Below are 17,719 nucleotides of genomic sequence, written 5' to 3' on the forward strand. Positions count from 1 at the left end.
AGATGGGCCACAGCCTGTAAGCCATTCTAGTAAAACACACACATACACACATACACGCACATACACACAGGCACATACATGCACATATACACACATACACACACACACACACACACACACACACAAGGGGGAATCCATTCTGTTGGTCCTGGTCCTCTAGAGAACCCTGACTGATACATTTGTGTAACTGGATGTGGCTGTCTTGAAAATTTGGCAGCAATAGAAAGTTTCTGAATATAAGCAACAACTAAAAAATTAATTCCAACTCCAATATATCTAAGGTGTGTCTGGCAGCCCTTGCCATGTTGCACCTTGAAATGTCATTTAGCTGTGAGCACACAACATGCACGCTTTGCTCTGTACATGCTGTCACCATGCCCTGCCAGTGAACACCTGACACACTTCAGCTGTAATTTGAAATTGTTGTTTATTAATGAATTGCTGTGTTTTAATTACAAAGTTTTCTACTCATAAAATTGAGCCGGGCGTTGGTGGCACACGCCTTTAATCCCAGCATTTGGGAGGCAGAAGCAGGCAGATCTCTGTGAGTTCAAGGCTAGCTTGGTCTCCAAAGCGAGTGCCAGGATAGGCTCCAAAGCCACAGAGAAACCCTGTCACGAAAAACCAAAAAAAAAAAAGAGTAATTTGATTAAAAAAACAAAAACTTGGTATTTTTCTATGCCATTCTTACAAGGCAGTGTGTAAGTCTGTTGTTTTTTAGAGTCGTCAGGGAAGAGGAGCATTAGTTGATAAAAGGCTGCCATCAGATTGGTCTGTAGACACGTCTGCATTTTCTTGATTAATGATTTATGTAGGAGGGACCAGCCCACTCTGGACGGTGCCACCCTTGGACAGTGATGGGGGTGATATAAGAAAGCTGACTAGCTGTGCGGTGGTGGCACAAGCCTTAATCCCAGCACTCAAGAGGCAGAAGCAGACAGACTTCTGAGTTCAAGGCCAGCCTGGTCTACAGAGCCAGTTCCAGGACAGCCGGAGCTACACAGAGAAACCCTGTCTGGAAAACAAGCAAAAAAAAAAAAAAAAAAAAAAAAAAAAAAAAAAAAAAAAAACAAGACAAGAAAGCAGACTGTAATCCCAGCACTTGGGAGGCAGATGCAGCCTAATCTATATAGTCAATTCTAGGACAGCCAAGGCTCCATAGAGAGATCCTGTCTCAAAACAAGCAAACAAACAAAAACAAGAAAAGAAGAAAGCTTGAGGCCAGTCTGGTCTACAGAGTCAGTAAGTGGTGTTCCTCCATGGCCTCTGCATTAGCTCCTGCATCCAGCCTGGTCTACATGAGAAGTTCCAGGACAGCCAGGGCTACACAGAGGGACCCTTTCTAAAAAAAAAACAACAAAAAAACAACAAAAAAAGATTTTCATAAGAGTTTTACAAAGTTGGGAAGATTTATGGAATATTTGCCCTCAGCATGCTTAGCTACCTTTGATGAAAGAAAATTGTTCTCACATAGGTCCACCTGGTCTAGGGTTACTTAATGAGACCCTGTCCCAAAATGAAAACAATTAATTTTGTCTTGGGGTTAGGACAGAATTTATAGCAATTTCTGAAATGTCCCTAAACATACTTCCACCACTTTGTACTATGTATTTATGTGAAATGTTGCTCACACCATTGATGATTTTAAACTTGAAATACACATCAACTCTGATAATCATTAGTGATGCTCTATGTCCTACGCCATCAAATACCCAGCAACAGTTCTTTATTTTTTTTTCTCTGTAGAAATAAACAAGCATAGCCAGGCGTTGGTGGCTCATGTCTTTAATCCCAGCACTCCAGAAGCAGAGACAGGCAGATCTCTGTGAGTTTGAGGCCAGCCTGTTCTACAAAGTGAGTTCCAGGACAGGCTCCAAACCAACGCAGAGAAACCCTGTCTTGAAAAACAAACAAAAAAAAAAAAGAAAAAAGAAAGAAAGAAAGAGAGAAAGAGAAAAAAAGAAAAGAAAGAAAAAAGAAATAAACAAGCATATTCATCCCATTGCTATGCAAACTTGCTTTCCTCTTTAGTAAGTAGTAAAATTACTGTGTATACCAAGGAATCCTTGTGCACTGACTTCACACAATGGAAGGCCCTGTGAAATAAGGTGAGAAGCCTTTCCTTTTGAGGCTCCTACCTGGGAGGAGGTGTTGGGGTAGGGCCAAGAGCAGAGAATCTGTCTTAAGGGCTGAGGTTAGGAGATACCTTTCTCCTGCCAGTACAGACCTGTTGCACTGAGCAGAGGACGACTTCTCACCAAAACTGAGTCCTACATTCTCTTTCTCCAATTTCAATGTACCAAGGCCCAGGAATCAGGAAGCTGAAACTTCCCAGATAGAGGTGGAGGTGTGGTCTCTGGAAGGGAAATGACCCACACCGAGGAGAAGTGCTGTGGTTTCGTTTCCTCTTTGGGATATTGGTATCTGAACTGAACAAAGGGGCACTGAGTCTCTTTTACCTACAGGGCCACCCCAGTGTTTAGATCATCATCCTTTTGGCCACTGTCTCTTGGCCTCTGTTTCCTGTCTCACTCCCTGGTGTGAAGCCTATACCTCAAAATACAAACTGATACCAGAGCACTTGCTTCCCTCATAGCACTCCACTTGGAACTGAGACCCTCACTCCCTGCCACAGTCTGAGATGGTTCCAGCCCAACCCTCACCACCCACCTCACTTTCACTCTTTCCTGTCATGTACCAGGCTCTGGTCACGGGAATCTCCCAGTTCTTCAAACTTCCGCATTCTTTCCTACCTAGAACACACCTTTTCTTGACTCGTCTGGTAAGTTTATGAGGCTCCCTTCCACATCGCTCTGTATACAGCTGGTCCAGTCTGTAATTGCTGAGTGTCTCTAGTATAGATGAGAGAGAAGGGTGAGACACTTTCCCTCACCACTGTCTTGGCTAGGTTTTGTCTGTCTGGTTTTGTTTGGTTTGGTTTTTTGAGGCAGGATTTCTCTGTGTAACGTTGGCTGTCCTGGAACTCACTTTGTAGACTAGGTTGGCCTCAAAATCACAGAGATCTGCTTGCCACTGCCTCCCGAGTGCTGGGATTAAAGGGCCTTTGACTAGCTTTTATGTCAAGTTGACACATGAGAGGAGTGAGCATAAATTAAGAAAATGCCATCAACCAGGCTGTCTATGGTCAGGCGGTCCTGGGTTCTATAAGAAAACAGGCAGAAACCTTTGATCCCAGCACTCAAGAGGCAGAGAGAGGCCGATCTCTGAGTTCAAGGTCAGCTTGGTCACAGAGTGAGTTCTAGGCCAGCCAAGGCTGCAAACACAAAGGAAAACCCTGTCTCAAAAAACAAAAATACAAAACAAAACAAAGCAGGCTGAGCAAGCCATAAGAGCAAGCCGAGAAGCAGCACTTCTCCGTGGCCTCTGCATCAGCCCCTGCCTCCACGATCCTGACATTTGAGGTCCTGCCCTGAGTTCCTTCGATGACGAACAGTGATATAGAAGTGCTTTTGGATATGTTTCATCACAGCAGTAAAAACCCTTTAAGAGTCATGTTGAGGGACTGGAGAGATGGCTCAGCAGTTAAGAGCACTGACTGAACTTTCAGAGGTCCTGAGTTCAATTCCCAGCAACCACATGGTGGCTCATAACCACCTTGAATGAGATCTGGTGCCCTCTGTTGGCATGCAGGCAGAAGACTGTATAGACTGTATACATAATAAGTAAATAAACTCTAAAAAAAAAAAAAAAGAGTCATGTTGATAATTCCTATAACAAAAGATAGGTTAGAGCTGAAAAACTGGCTTAGTAATTAATAACCCTGACTGCTCTTCCAGAGGACCCAGGTTTGGTTCTCAGCACCCACACGGCAGTTCACAAATACCTACAACTCCAGTTCCAAAGGATTTGATGCCCTCTTTGGCTTCCTCAGGCACTCACAGGGGCACAGGTGGACACCGATACACAAAAATAAATCTTTTTTTTTTTTTCCTTCAAGAGCCCAAAGATCCTGGGAAAACTTTGGGGATAGGAAGGTCAGGTCTGTAGCTCAGTGGTATAGCACACATGAGACCCTGGATTCAATCTCCAGCACAACAAAGCAAAGTAGAAAAACAAAACAAAACAAAACAAAACAAAAACAACCCACGTGTTTTGTGCTTAGGTTTCAGGAGGAATAGACAGCTCTATGGAAATGAGTTTTGACCAAAGTGTGATGTAACTGACACCGAGAGATAAAGGAAGAAACACAGTGAGGCCTGTCGGCTCAGATTCCTCTCCTGTCTGGATGGCCTTCCTACCTCCTCTCCTGGGTGTGGGGCAGGACACTCTGGAATGAAGGTCTTCCAGGGAGTAGGGCGGGAATATAAGTGGCTGCAGTAAAGTAGCCACTGAAAAGGCTGCTCCATGGTTTGTAGATGGGGGGGGGCATCCAGAGGCATCTGGAAGAGTCCAGAACAGAGAGGAAAAGAAGCAGACATGGGGCCAGTGCCACTGACCAGAGAAGCAAGAACGGCAGAGAGAAGAGGGAGAGAGAGAGAATATTCGGGCAGGGGAAGCCATACCATCATATAGAGAATGGACCATATCTGGGGAGAGGAGAGCCTGTGACCTGCCACATCCTGGAGCTAGCATAGTGGAGGAAGATTGGGGGAAGTGAGAAGGCCCAGGAGGCTAGCATGGACTTCAAAATTCATAACAAGTACATGTGAATAGGGGCTGAAGGAGTCTAGAGGCTGGAATGGGCTTTGACATATAACTACAGGTACATACCAAGGGAAGGGGCCCTTTTTTGGCAGGCAGGAACCTATTTTCCCAGGTTCCTGATGTTAGTACTCAGGCATCTGTATCGGCCTGCCCTTGGGGTTCTGACAGGATCCACCCTCAGCTGCAGCCACTAAGAGCACCACCTGTGCACATTCACTATGTTCCCTTTAAAAAAGGGACCCTGCCAATTCCCATCCTTTTCTCTCTTCCTCTCCCTCTCTCTGTTTCTTTCTGTATCTCTGTCCCTCTTTTCTCTCTCCTGCTGCTCCTTCCCCTGGAGGCCATTCTCCCCACTCCCCTCCCCCCCTTTTTTTGTTTTTGTTTTTGTTTTTTGAGTCAGGGTTTCTCTGTAACAGTCCTGGCTCTCACTCTGTAGACCAGGCTGGCCTCGAACTCATAGAGATCCACCTGTCTCTGCCTCCAGAGTGCTGGGATTAAAGGCATGTGCCACCAATGCCTGGCTCCCCTTTCCCTTTTTATGATCTTTTTCCCCTAATAAAAAAACCCCTCTGCTTGAACCCTGTCCCATGACGTCTTTCTCTGATGTGCTGCTTTTCTTAAATCACAACACCTGAAAAATGCTGACCTAGGCTTTTAGCAATCCATCTTGAGCTGAATCAAGACTGTCATTTCTAGACATATGCACTGCCTTTTGGAGTTTGGGAAAATTGGAGTTTCCTTTGGACCTGACAAGAATGACCTTTCTAGATTTGATGACTAGCTGGAGGGGTGAGGAGCCTCAGCTAGCCTTGAACCCCCTAATTCTGCAGTTACAGATGTCCACCACAATGTGCTGACTATGTTGTGTGTGTTGCTGCTTAGTTTTCATGTGTGTGTGTGCATGATGTCTGTGGGTGTGGGTGCTGACTTTGCATGTGTGGAAGACAGAGGACAATGTAAACAGACTGGCCTCTTCTTTCATATTCACTTGGGTTCAGGGGACTGAGCTCAGGTTGTCAAGTTGGTATGGCAAGCACCTTTACCCACAGAGACATCTCACTGGCTGTGGGTTCTGATGTTTATAATTATCTTAGGAGAAGATAAATTCTAGTTTCCATGGCTCACTTCAGGGGAGTAAGTTGGGCAAAGATGAGGGGGACCTTACTACTGAGTCCCTTCCAGCTCTCCCCACCCCCACCCGGTTGAGTTCAGTACCATGCTAAACACAGCCAGCACACGTGACTCCACTGTGTTCCAAGGTCCAATCTTCTTACCTGGGTGTGCTAAGGTACCATGGTTTGGGTATTCTGTTCTGGCGGGATCCCTAACCCATAGAAATAAGCATCAGTTCACTGAAGGGCTGTGTGAAGAACAGGTGGATGGGGTGTTGAATGAAGGCTGTGGGGGTGGGAGAGGCCTGAGAGAGAGAGGAGCACACTGACCAGGGATTGCTGAAAGCTGAAGAAGCCTGCTGCAGGCAGAGTGCTGCCTTCACTTCAGGGTTTAACTTTCTCTTTCTGTCCCTCTCTGTGTGTCTCTTTCTCTCTCTACAGACTTGTGCTTGTTATTCTTACTCAATATTCAAGTATTCTTTCTCTTTTGAAAATTTGTATTGGTTTACTGTGGGGAAGAGGCGCACATGGCGTGCAGGCATTTTCAGAGGACTGCGTAAGGGAAGTCACTTCTGTCCTTCCATCATGTGGCACCCGGGGACTGAATTTAGATTGCTAGGCTTGGCAGCAAGGACCGTTACCCACTGAACCAATTTACCAGGCATTTTCAAATCAGTGTCTTTCCTTCACCAATTATAGAATGAAGGTCAATGCAGCTGAGGTGTAAAGACATTTGTAGTGACCGTTCTGCTCCTAGGTCCCCAGGATTCCACAGAACAAGAGTGCAGAGTCAAACAGAAAGCAAGAGGCTTTACAGTGGGTATGGTGGCACAAATCTGTAACCCCAGCATTTGGCAGGTAGAGGCAAGAGTTATATTTGGTTACATAGTAAGATGCAAGCCAGCCTTGGCTATGTGAGAGCCTGTCTCAATCAGCAGTGCCCCTACACACACACACACACACACACACACACAGACACTACACACCTCTCTGACCCAGAGGAATTACAGTATATTTGGGGACACTGCAATTTTTGAGGATTCTTTTCCTCCACAGAACAATACGTGCCATGATGTCAACATCAAAAGCTGTTGTTGTAGGGCCTTGGCCACTGTGTCGTATGAAGGACTCCTCTGTCTCAGACTTAGATGGTGTCTTCCGTAGACCCTAAAGTGACTTCTATCCAGAAAGTCTGTTTTAAGGGCAGATCTTGCCTTTTCCCCGTCTCTATCTAGCATGCAAATTTCATTTCCAAGTTGTGGAGTGACAGTCACTTAAAAGTGCTTAGCTACTTTTTAAAAGTTTTTGTGATACTTTTATTTATTGGTGCACACACAAACTCAAGTGTGAAGGTCAGAGGACAACTTGCAGTAGTCCTGGGCTCTCCTTCCACCAAGCAGATCCCTGGGAGTCAAACTCAGGTCATCAGGCTTAGTGGCGAGTGTCTTCACTGCTGAGCCATCTCACAGGCTCTTTTTCTTTGCTATATTAGAATCTTATAAGCCCTTATTAGATTATAGAGCAGTACTTCACCCCAGATTTTCTGAGTGCATAGAGCTTGGAGGAGTCTGACAGTGATATTTACAGTAAGTTCCAGATCACCTTCTGATCCTGGATTTACTAAAAAAAAAAAAAAAAAAATTGCTGGTTGGGACCCAAATGGCAGGCACATGTCTGTCGATGGACTCTCACACCAGCTGTCCTGGGACCACTTCACACTTGTTACACCATGCACACGTGGATGGAGCCCACAGCTTACAGCTGGTAAGCAGGATCATGGACTAAGCAATGGACAGGAGACGCTGGAGGTGATGGTGTCTCCCCAGCAGAAACCTGCTCCTGCAATAGCCCTGGTTGCTGCAGGGAGGGGTGGGGGGAGTGCCCCGGGCTGGTGCTTGAGTTGGCTTTACTCCCACCTTGGCTGGGGGCCTCGCCCTTGGTTGCCATCACACAAAGCCCCTTTTCACTGGCAGGGTTTCTGCAGCTGAGAGGCGCTCAGGAGGTTTGGTTAACCCCTTTAAGAAAACAAACAGCTCCTGGGTTGCAGCCGGCGGGCGCCACTGGACATAGAGGCTGGATTCTTTTCTGGGTTGGGTAGGCACGCTGGCCCAGAGGGCTTCAACAGGATTGTCTGAGCAAGGGTGGGTCTAGCCTGCTCCAGCAGGTCCCAATTGGCTTGTCTGTGTAATCTTTGACCCCATCCCCAACCCAAATTCTTATCTGCAGGAGATCTGTACCTGGGTTAAATGACTTTTTGCTTCTGAAGTGGTTAGCATGGGCCTGGCACACAGTTAATAAATGCTAGCAATTTTTTTTATTTATACAAAATTACTGTGTTTGTACTCCATAAACCAGTGGGTTACTGGTAACTACATAAGGTTCATCTTAATATATTGTAACTGATTTTTGTTATTTCTTTCAGTACATTGAGATTCAAAGGTTTGAAATACAACTATTTCAAGGACCAAGTGCTGCACACACGAGTCTCTCATTTCCTCCATAGTGCACAGAAGTGTTGGAAACAAAGGCCGGAGTGAATCAGCATGTCTTGTTCATCAGATGATTTTATAAATATATATTATACACACATATATTATTTAATAAATATATATACATTTAAACACATTATAAATACATACACATATGGGCACACACACACACACACACTCTCACACACACACACACACACACACATACTTTTCTTTTCAATATGTAGTCCTGACTGTCCCAAAATTCACTCTGTTGAGGGGGCGGGCCTCAAACTCACAGAGACCTGCCTGCCTCACGCCTCCAGAGTGTTGGGATTAAAGGCATGCGCCACCATGCCTGACTCGACTTTTTTTTTTTTTTTTTTTTTTTTTTGAGTTTTGGTGCTCAAACTTAGGTTGTCAGTTTGTGTGGCTAGCTCTTTACTCAGCCATTTCCTCTTCGGGCTCCCCACCTTTTGAGAGAAGATTTCACTATGTAGCCCAGGCTAGCCTTGAACTCACTATGTATAGCCCCCAGGCTGGCTTCAAACTCACAGAAATCCTCTTGCTTCTGTCTCCTAAATCTTGGGATTATAGTTATGAACCAAACAATGCCCACATGTTCTAAATTTAAAATAATAAAAATTTAAAAGTATTTTTATGTATGAATGTTGACTTTTAGAGTAATAGATACCTTTTAAGAAATTTTGCTCCCAGCAATGGTGGCCCACGCCTATAATCCCAGCACTTGGGAGGCAGAGGCAGAAGGGTCTTTGTGAATTCAAAGCCAGCCTGGCCTACAGAGTAAGTTCCAAGACAGACTCTAAAGCTACACAGAGAAACCCTGTCTTGAAAAACCAAAAATAAAAATTAAAAAAGTATTGTTAAAACATTTTAAACTACAGAGTTAGTCTAAACTCTCTGTTTTAATGAAGTGATAGCAGGGCTTGAGGAAGAAGAGAGTGGGTTTTAGAAAGGGCTGTGCACCTTTGTTGAGCGTGTCCTGTGTTACCCAAAGCAAAACCTAGGACATCAGCCAATGGTATCACTCCTGAGGGCCATTTCTTCCCTGCCCAGATATGACAGAGGGGACACAACTCAGGGATGCTTGTAGCACTTTCCATGGCATAGACTTTTTTAGTGAAACAATTCTAGTCAACCCATTAGCTCCCCACTCCGGTGTACTCACCATAGGGTTCACAGAACAAAACAGGCACGTTATTGTATTTCATGAAGATGATTATTGAATAAAAACCAAGGACAACAGGCAGAATCTAGGAGGGGCTGTGGCTGCTGCAGATCTTCAGGTTTGGAATGGAGGTGCCCCTACCTCACACCCCAGCATTGGCGCACACCTTTAATCCCAGCTCTTGGGAGGCAGAGGCAGGCAGATATCTGTGAGTTTGGGCTAGCCTGGTCTATAAAGTGAGTTCCAGGACAGCTAGGGCTGTTACAGACAGAAACCCTGTCTGGAAAAACAAACAAACAAAAAAGGAAACAATTTAGCCAGGCATAGTAGTCCACATTTCCTAATACCTGGGAGGCCAGAGGATCAGGAGTTCAGGGCAAGCCTTTGCTAAGTAGTATGTTAGGAGCTAACCTGGGTTTTATGAAACCATCTCAAAAGGCAAACCAATAAAATAGCTTAATAGTTCATTGTGTAGGTTCGTCTTGACCAACCCTGTCTACCTCATGTTGGGCATAATGGAGCAGACAAGCTGAGTTGGGAATTTTGGGTTTAAGTCTTAATTCTGGGGTGTCTCCTTAAGCAAACTATTTGACACAGCTCTTACTGTCAATAATGCCCACTTGACAGAGTGACGTCTTACAGTCTGAACACAGTGCCCGGCAAATAGTGCTCAGATGATGGCTCTTATTGTAATTATTAGACTCAACCATTGACCAGGGCTGTCAGGGACACCATGCTCCCTGCCCTGCCCATGTCCCTTACTGCCTTGTGCCTCATGGTGTTTTTCGGTGATGTTCCTCAGAAGGTAGACAGGCTGGTTGGGCCCCTGTGGTCTTCACTGCAGCCACTCATAACGCAAGGGGAAGCTGAGGGCTTTGACACTCAGGGTGAAATAGTCATTTGGAAACAGTTGTCAAATCTTTTTGGGAAAGGTTCTGTCTCAGACTGAACAGGGTTTTCCTGTGGGGCTTTTCTGGACCCAAAGTGATGGGGGTATGTTCTTCTGTATATATGTTTCTCGTACTGGTTGATGAATAAAACCGATTGACCAGTAGCCAGGCAGAGAGTATAGGTGGGGCTACCAGATGAGGAGAATTCTGGGTAGAGGAAGGAGAGAGCGAGCTGGCAAGGAGCTGCCGTGTAGATACTGGGAAGATAGGATGTGCTGGGCGTTCTCTGGTAAGATAAGGCCATGTAGAAGAAATACATAGATTAGAAGTTATGGGTTAATAATTGAGAGAGCTAGCCAATAAGAAGCCTGAGCCATTGGCCAAACAGTTAATATTAATATGTGTCAGGGTGTTTAATTGGGGCTAAATGGCTGTAGGACCAGTCAGGAAAGGAACTTCAACTACACCAAAGTATATCTTTTGGAAGAGAAGCTGCTGGCTGCCTCTGAGTTGCCATAGGCTGGTCGAGTGTTCTGCTCAGGTCTGGTTATCACAGCCACAGAGGTATTTATTTACAAAGCAAGCCAGGACAGAGGGATGAGGCTTGTAGAAGATAAATCTCATGAGATAGGTAGCCTGCAGGCTCAACCTAAGTTACCAAACACCAGTCTTACTGACCATAGTGAGGCCCATTAAACCTTAAATTAGCACACATTTCTGGATCCCTTGAAAAGTGGCCTCGGTGGACTGACAGGTAACAATATGGAGCAAGCCACTCATGGTCTTCGGGTGACACTCAGGAGGCTGAGGAGGTCATCTTGGGTATAACAGGACACAAAGCAGAAAGGACCAATGCCCAAGAGGACACATGTATACCACAGCAAGAGGTGTACAGGAGGTAGGACCCCATTCCTGTCAGAAAGTTTACATGTGAAGATGTCTGCAACTCTTCCTTAATAGTGAAAATCACTTTATTTGATTTTTCTGATTATAAATACAGCAATTTTAAGCAATATAAAATGACATAAGAAAGTAAGAGAAAATTTTCATTTCTAGAGGTAACTATACTTAACAATTCAATCAATACCCTTCCAATTATTGTTTTATTAAATTTGGATCATATTGTTCATGTAATTCTATTTTCTGCTTTTTTCACTCAAAAATGTTTCCTTTGTCAATGAATACAACTAGTCATCTGATTGTATGATTGTACTATACCTTATTTAATCCCTTCCTGATGGCCATTTATATTGGTTTCAGTTTTTGCAACCATCCACAGGCCATGATGGACATCTTTGAATAGCTGTCTTCAGTACCTAGTTTCTAGAAGTGTCCATGAGGATCTTCAGTGAACAACTTTCACACACCCATGCACACCTGTCCATACCCTTGTACATCTCTCCACACCCTACCACAGTGTTGGAAACAACTGTTTCAGGAAGGCATACTTCTGAGACTGAAGACAAGAATGGGAACTGAGGGGCTGGAGAGAGGGCTCAGCAGTTAAAAGCTCTTGCAGAGGACCTGGGTTCAACTGCTAGTGCTCACATGTTAGCTTACAATGAAGTGTAACTCCATTTCCAGGGAACCCAACTGTCTTCTGACCTCCATGGGCTCCTGTACACACTTGGTACATATATGTACACCTAAGAATACAGAGACAGGTGGATCTCTGTGAGTTTGAGGCCAGCCTGGTCTACAGAGTGAGTTCCAGGACAACCAAGGCTACACAGAGAAATCCTGTCTCAAAAAAACAAAAACAAACAAACAAACAAAAAAAACTACCTGGGCAATAGCACACCTTTAGTCCCAGCACTCGGGAGGCAGAGGTAGGTGGATAGAATAGCTAGAGATGCTACAGAGAAACCCTGTCTTGAAAATCAAAAAACAACAACAAAAACAAAATGATACATACATATTGACAACAAAAAGAAAAGAAAAGAATGGGGGTTGAGAAAGCATGTTACAGGCACAAAACCCAGAGCTAACAGAAATGAGGAAAGAAAGGGCAGGTTTGGAATTACCTTCCACGAGACATTAACACTACTGTGAAGGACTGGGAGATAAACAGTGCAGGGTGAGCCAGGGTCAGGTATGGGTACCAGTTGGCAGAGCCTGAGTGTTTGGCACCAGTTTTGAACCTGAACCATGTTTTGAGCCAGGGACCATGAAGTTGCAAAGGCCTATGTCCTCGGAGGTTATAGTTTGGTGGACACTGCCAACATAAAGCCACACAACTGATAGGACAAGATGCTGGCAGCTGACATATGGCAAGGTTTGGAGGATGGGCTGGCTGTTTTCATCTGTTTCAGGAACTCAGCTCAGGTCTGACCTGCCCAAACATGGAGAGGCTGAGCCAGTGTCTCCAGAGACGAAGTTCCCAAGAATGCCAACTGTAGCAAAGACATGTCCTTGTCCGCTCCAAGGGGCCCATTATCTTCTCTCTGTTCCCTTCCTTCCTAATGCTAGAGGGGAAATCTCAGCACCTTGGGGATAGATGCCCCTCAACATCCACAAGCTTCACCTGCTGTATGCCCAGTTTGCTTGGCAGGGACCACTCCCTCATCATCTTACTCTGCTCTGCCAGACCTTGACTTCATCCTGAGCACATCTCCATCAGCACAACTTTTTTTTTTTTTTTTTTTTTTTTGGTTTTTCAAGACAGGGTTTCTCCATGTAGCTTTGGAGCCTGTCCTGGTACTCGCTCTGGAGACCAGGCTGGCCTTGAACTCACAGAGATCCACCTGCCTCTGCCTCCCGAGTGCTGGGATTAAAGGTGTGCGCCACCAACGCCCAGCTCTTTTTCTTTCTTTCTTTCTTTCTTTCTTTCTTTCTTTCTTTCTTTCTTTCTTTTCTTTTTCTTTTTTTTTTTTTTTTTTTTTTGGTTTTTCGAGACAGGTTTCTCTGTGGCTTTGGAGGCTGTCCTGGAACTCAATCTTGTAGACCAGGCTGGTCTCTAACTCACAGATATCCACCTGCCTCTGCCTCCCAAGTGCTGGGATTAAAGGTGTGCACCTGGCAGCACATCCTTTCTAAAACAGGACTTTCTGAAAGGCATTTATTCTCTCTCTTAGACTTCCCAGCTACAGAATGAAATTCTTCTAAAATACTGGGATTTATGTGTGACACTTGCTCTCTGACTTTGTCACCAAACATACTAAAAATCAGGATCTCTCATCTTCAGATGATATCAAGATATTTGGTGTGTGTGTGTGTGTGTGTGTGTGTGTGTGAGAGAGAGAGAGAGAGAGAGAGAGAGAGAGAGAGAGAGAGAGAGAGCTAGCTCAAGGGCTATGCCATGGTAAGTACAGACTTCTCTCCATCTTTTATCTAAAAGGCTCACATGTGCCCAGTTAGCTCATTTGGTGGAGCATGAAACTTAAAAGGCTCAAGAAGGGTGACCTGCCCCCCTTGAGAGAAGTATGGACCATCTCTTCCAAAGTTTCTTTCCCAGTGTTTCCACAGTGAGCACTTGATGGCCCTAGCCCAATATTTTTTTGAGACAGGGTTTCATTATGCAGCCCTAGCTGATCTGGAACTTGGTGTGTAGACCAAAGTAGCCTGGAGCCCACTGAGATCCCCTGGCCTCTGCCTTCTGTTTGCTGGGATTAAAGGTTTATGCCACCATGCCTGGCTGCTTCTTTACTTTTTAAAGAAATTTATGTATAGATGTGTGTGTAAGTGTATGTGTCTCCAAAGGTCAGAAGAAGGCATCAGCTCCCCTAAAACTGGAGCTATAGACAGTTGTGAGTCACCATGTAAGTGCTGAGAGTCGAAACTGGGTCCTCTGGAATAGCAGCCAGTGCCCCTAACCACTGAGCCATTCTCCAGCAGCCCATTCTTTACTTTTAAGACACAGCTCAAGCATCAGATTCTCCATACATTTCTGTCTCCTGAGGAGAGACACCTGCATTAGTGTCCTTATTATTCTCTGTAGGGGCTTCTGACTCAGACCCCCTTTTCTGCTGTTGGCCTTGACTCCTCACCTGCCTGACCCCTGAACAATTGACCCTGCTAATGTTGAGATATGGAAGGCCGAGCATGAAGCTATGAAGCCAAAGAAGCCTCCATCCAAGTCAATGAGACACCAGGATGACCACTGGGTAGAACAGATTACCGTGGGAAAACAAGAACAGGACAAACATGACAAAAAAGGAAGCAGACTAGAGGAAGCCATGGGGCTGAACCTCTGGGTTCTTTGTTTCAGGCTGTGGTGGAACCCAGGGCTGAGCCCACATGGAACTGGAAAGCCTCTGCCACTAAGCTACACACCAAATTCCTTGCTTCTGAATACCTACTTAAGTCACGTGTCTCCATCTTTCTTGATGTTTCTTTACAATCTTGTGTTGCCTTTATTTGTGTGTGTGGCACACACATGGAGGTCAGAGGACAACTTGCAGGAGACAGTTGTTGTTTCTATCTACTGTGTAGGTCCCAGGGATGGAACTCAGGCAGTCAGGCTGGGTGGCAATCACCATTACCCACTGAGCCATCTTGTTAGCCCTTCTTCAGAGATTCACCTTCTTCTTAGTTTCTAATACCATTCTACATTTAAGGAATCAAGACTCCTTAGAGAAGTGCTTATTCTAGGCCTGGGCTGGGGAAGATAGAAAATAAGGCTGGCTGTTTGCCAGGCGTGGTGGAACAGGCCTTTAATTCTAGTGCTGGTAGGGACAGGCAGATCTCTGTGATCTGCATGGTGAGTTCCAAGCCAGCCAGGCTACATAGTGAGACTCTGGCTTTCCTGGCCTCTCTTGTTATGCTAGAAGCTAAAAAAGCAACGAGTTAAAAAGATACAAGAGCCTGGATAAATATAAGACAGCTTGGGAGTCAAAGTCAAAGCCACAACTTAACTTACTACAGTAGGGATGTGTGCATCGCATTGCTTGTCATGTGATTAAATAAATACACACGGAAGGACACCCTTCTTGTGAGGCATTATGCTGCTCAATGCTGTGGTGACTCAGGCAAGACTAATCACCAGCTGATGCTGTCACAATAGATGGGCAAGATCCTTACAAGTTCTCCAAGTGCCTTCCCACATTCCCATGGTGCTCCTACCCAGAGTGCACAACACCCCAGGCTGGTTCGGTGGAACCATCAGACAAGACCAAGTTAAGAACCAGCCTTGAAAACAACTGGTCTTCGTTCTTCAAAAATGCCATGGTAATGACAAAGGCAGGTTGAGGAATTCTTCAGATGAACAGATACATGTAATCACCAGCACGTAATCACATGTCAGTTAGTGTAACTCATAATCCTTTACAAGGACACAAAGTATGAGCAATGCATTAGATAACAGTATTGTATCGATGTTAAACCGTGTGTGTGTGTGTGTGTGTGTGTGTGTGTGTGTGTGTGTGTGTGTGTGTCTGTGTGTGTGTGTGTGTGTGTAGGGTGTACATGCATGTGAGTGCAGGTACCTTGAGGTCACTGAAAAGTTGAATCCCTGAAGCTGGAGTTACTGTAAGGATTCAGGCATTATGCTGGTCTGCCCATGTCACCTAGCAGAATGCATTCTGGCAGTACCCTGGTTAGCCCAGGTGCAAAGGACTCCTTTAAAAGAAAGACCTCTGCTCAGTTACACTCTTTTTCCGCTCTCTTCTCTTTCCTGCTCCTCTCTTGACAGGACTTTTCCTGTCTCCCTCTTCTTTTCTGTCCTCTCTCTTTCTCTGTGCCTCTTCCTTCCCCTTTTTCTTTTCTTTTCTTTTTTTTTCTTTCTTTTTTCTTTTTTTCTTTTTTTTGGTTTTTCGACACAGGGTTCCTCTGTGTAGCTTTGGAGCCTATCCTGGCACTCTCTCTGGAGACCAGACTGGCCTCAAACTCACAGAGATCTGCTTGCTTCTGCCTCCCGAGTGCTGGGATTATAGGCATAAGCCATCAACGCCTGGCGTCCCTTCCCGTTCTAATAAAACTCCTCACTTAAGCTCTGTCTGCCTGGCATGTTTGTTCCCTGCCTGGTCAATCTCACCTGCCATGGAATCCGCCAAGGTTCCCCTTATGCTTTATCATAAGTTACTGGCAGTTATGAGCTGCTCAAAATAGGGGCTTAGAACTAAACTTGAGACTTCTGCAAGAGCCATGTGTTCTTAACCACTGACCCATTTCTCCAGCCCCCAGCTTTTTTTTTTTTTTTTAAGATTTATTTATTATGTATACAGTGTTCTGCCTGCAGGCCAGAAGAGAGCACCAGATCTCATTACAGATGGTTGTGAGCCACCATGTGGTTACTGGGAATTGAACTCAGGACCTCAGGAAGAGCAGTCACTGCTCTTAACCGCTGAGCCATCTCTCCAGCCCCCCAGCCCCCAGCTTCTTGATTTTGAAAACTTTATTTAAATTATGATGGGACATCCTTGTTCTTATGGAACTGCATACTGAAATGTGGGTGTAACTGGTAATGTCTGCAACTTACTTGCAAATGATTCAGAAAAATATATGTAAATACTACGGATAAAGTGGGTCAGGTATGTTGGTGCACACCTGTATCCCAGCACCTGGGAGGTTCAGGCATCCAAGAAGACCAAGCTTGGCTACCCAGGAAATTCAAAACCATGAGAATCTGAACAAATCAGCAAGTGGGGTAAAAATGTCAACAATGGAAATTTTCATAAAGGATATACAAGTTCTTTTTGAAATGATACTAACAGTTACCCAACACTTCCTTCCTCAACCAAGAATCCAGCAGTGAGTGACGAATCTGAATTATGGTACTTCATGGAAGTCTGTGTGTTTGAGACAGCATCTCACTATGTAAAGTAGGCTGGCTTTGAACTCAGAGTGCTGGGATTAAAGGGATAAAGGGGATTCCCAGTCCCCATGGAAGCCTTAAAAATAGCATAGTTACAAATGAAATTTGTAGCTGGGCGGGCGTTGGTGGCGCATGTCTTTAATCCCAGCACTCGGGAAGCAGAGGCAGGCAGATCTCTGTGAGTTCAAGGCCAGCCTGGTCTCCAGAGCAAATGCCAGAATAGGCTCCAAAGCTACACAGAGAAACACTGTCTCGAAAGAAAGAAAGAAAGAAAGAAAGAAAGAAAGAAAGAAAGAAAGAAAGAAAGAAAGGAAGGAAGGAAAGAAGGAAGGAAGAAATTTGTGAAGATATATAAATACATGGAGGGAAAATGCTTGTGACATACATAATGTTGAATGGTAAAAGCAGGACACAACATACTCTGTAACTCTATGTAAACACGCAGAAGAGATTGAGAAGAGAAAATCAAAGGTGGTGAGAAGGCGACAGGGGAGGTAACTGGGGCAGACTACCTTTTTTTGTAATTAACCTGTTGACATCAAGAGTTATGGCACTAGCATCTCCCCTGTGCCAGTGAGAGAACAGGAATCAGTGCTGTTCCTAAGCCTTATCCACCACTGTGATGCAGCAGCAAGTCCAGCAGC

Source organism: Cricetulus griseus, chromosome 4 (genome assembly GCF_003668045.3).
Source record: "Cricetulus griseus strain 17A/GY chromosome 4, alternate assembly CriGri-PICRH-1.0, whole genome shotgun sequence".
In the NCBI taxonomy this organism is placed as follows: Eukaryota; Metazoa; Chordata; class Mammalia; order Rodentia; family Cricetidae; genus Cricetulus; species Cricetulus griseus.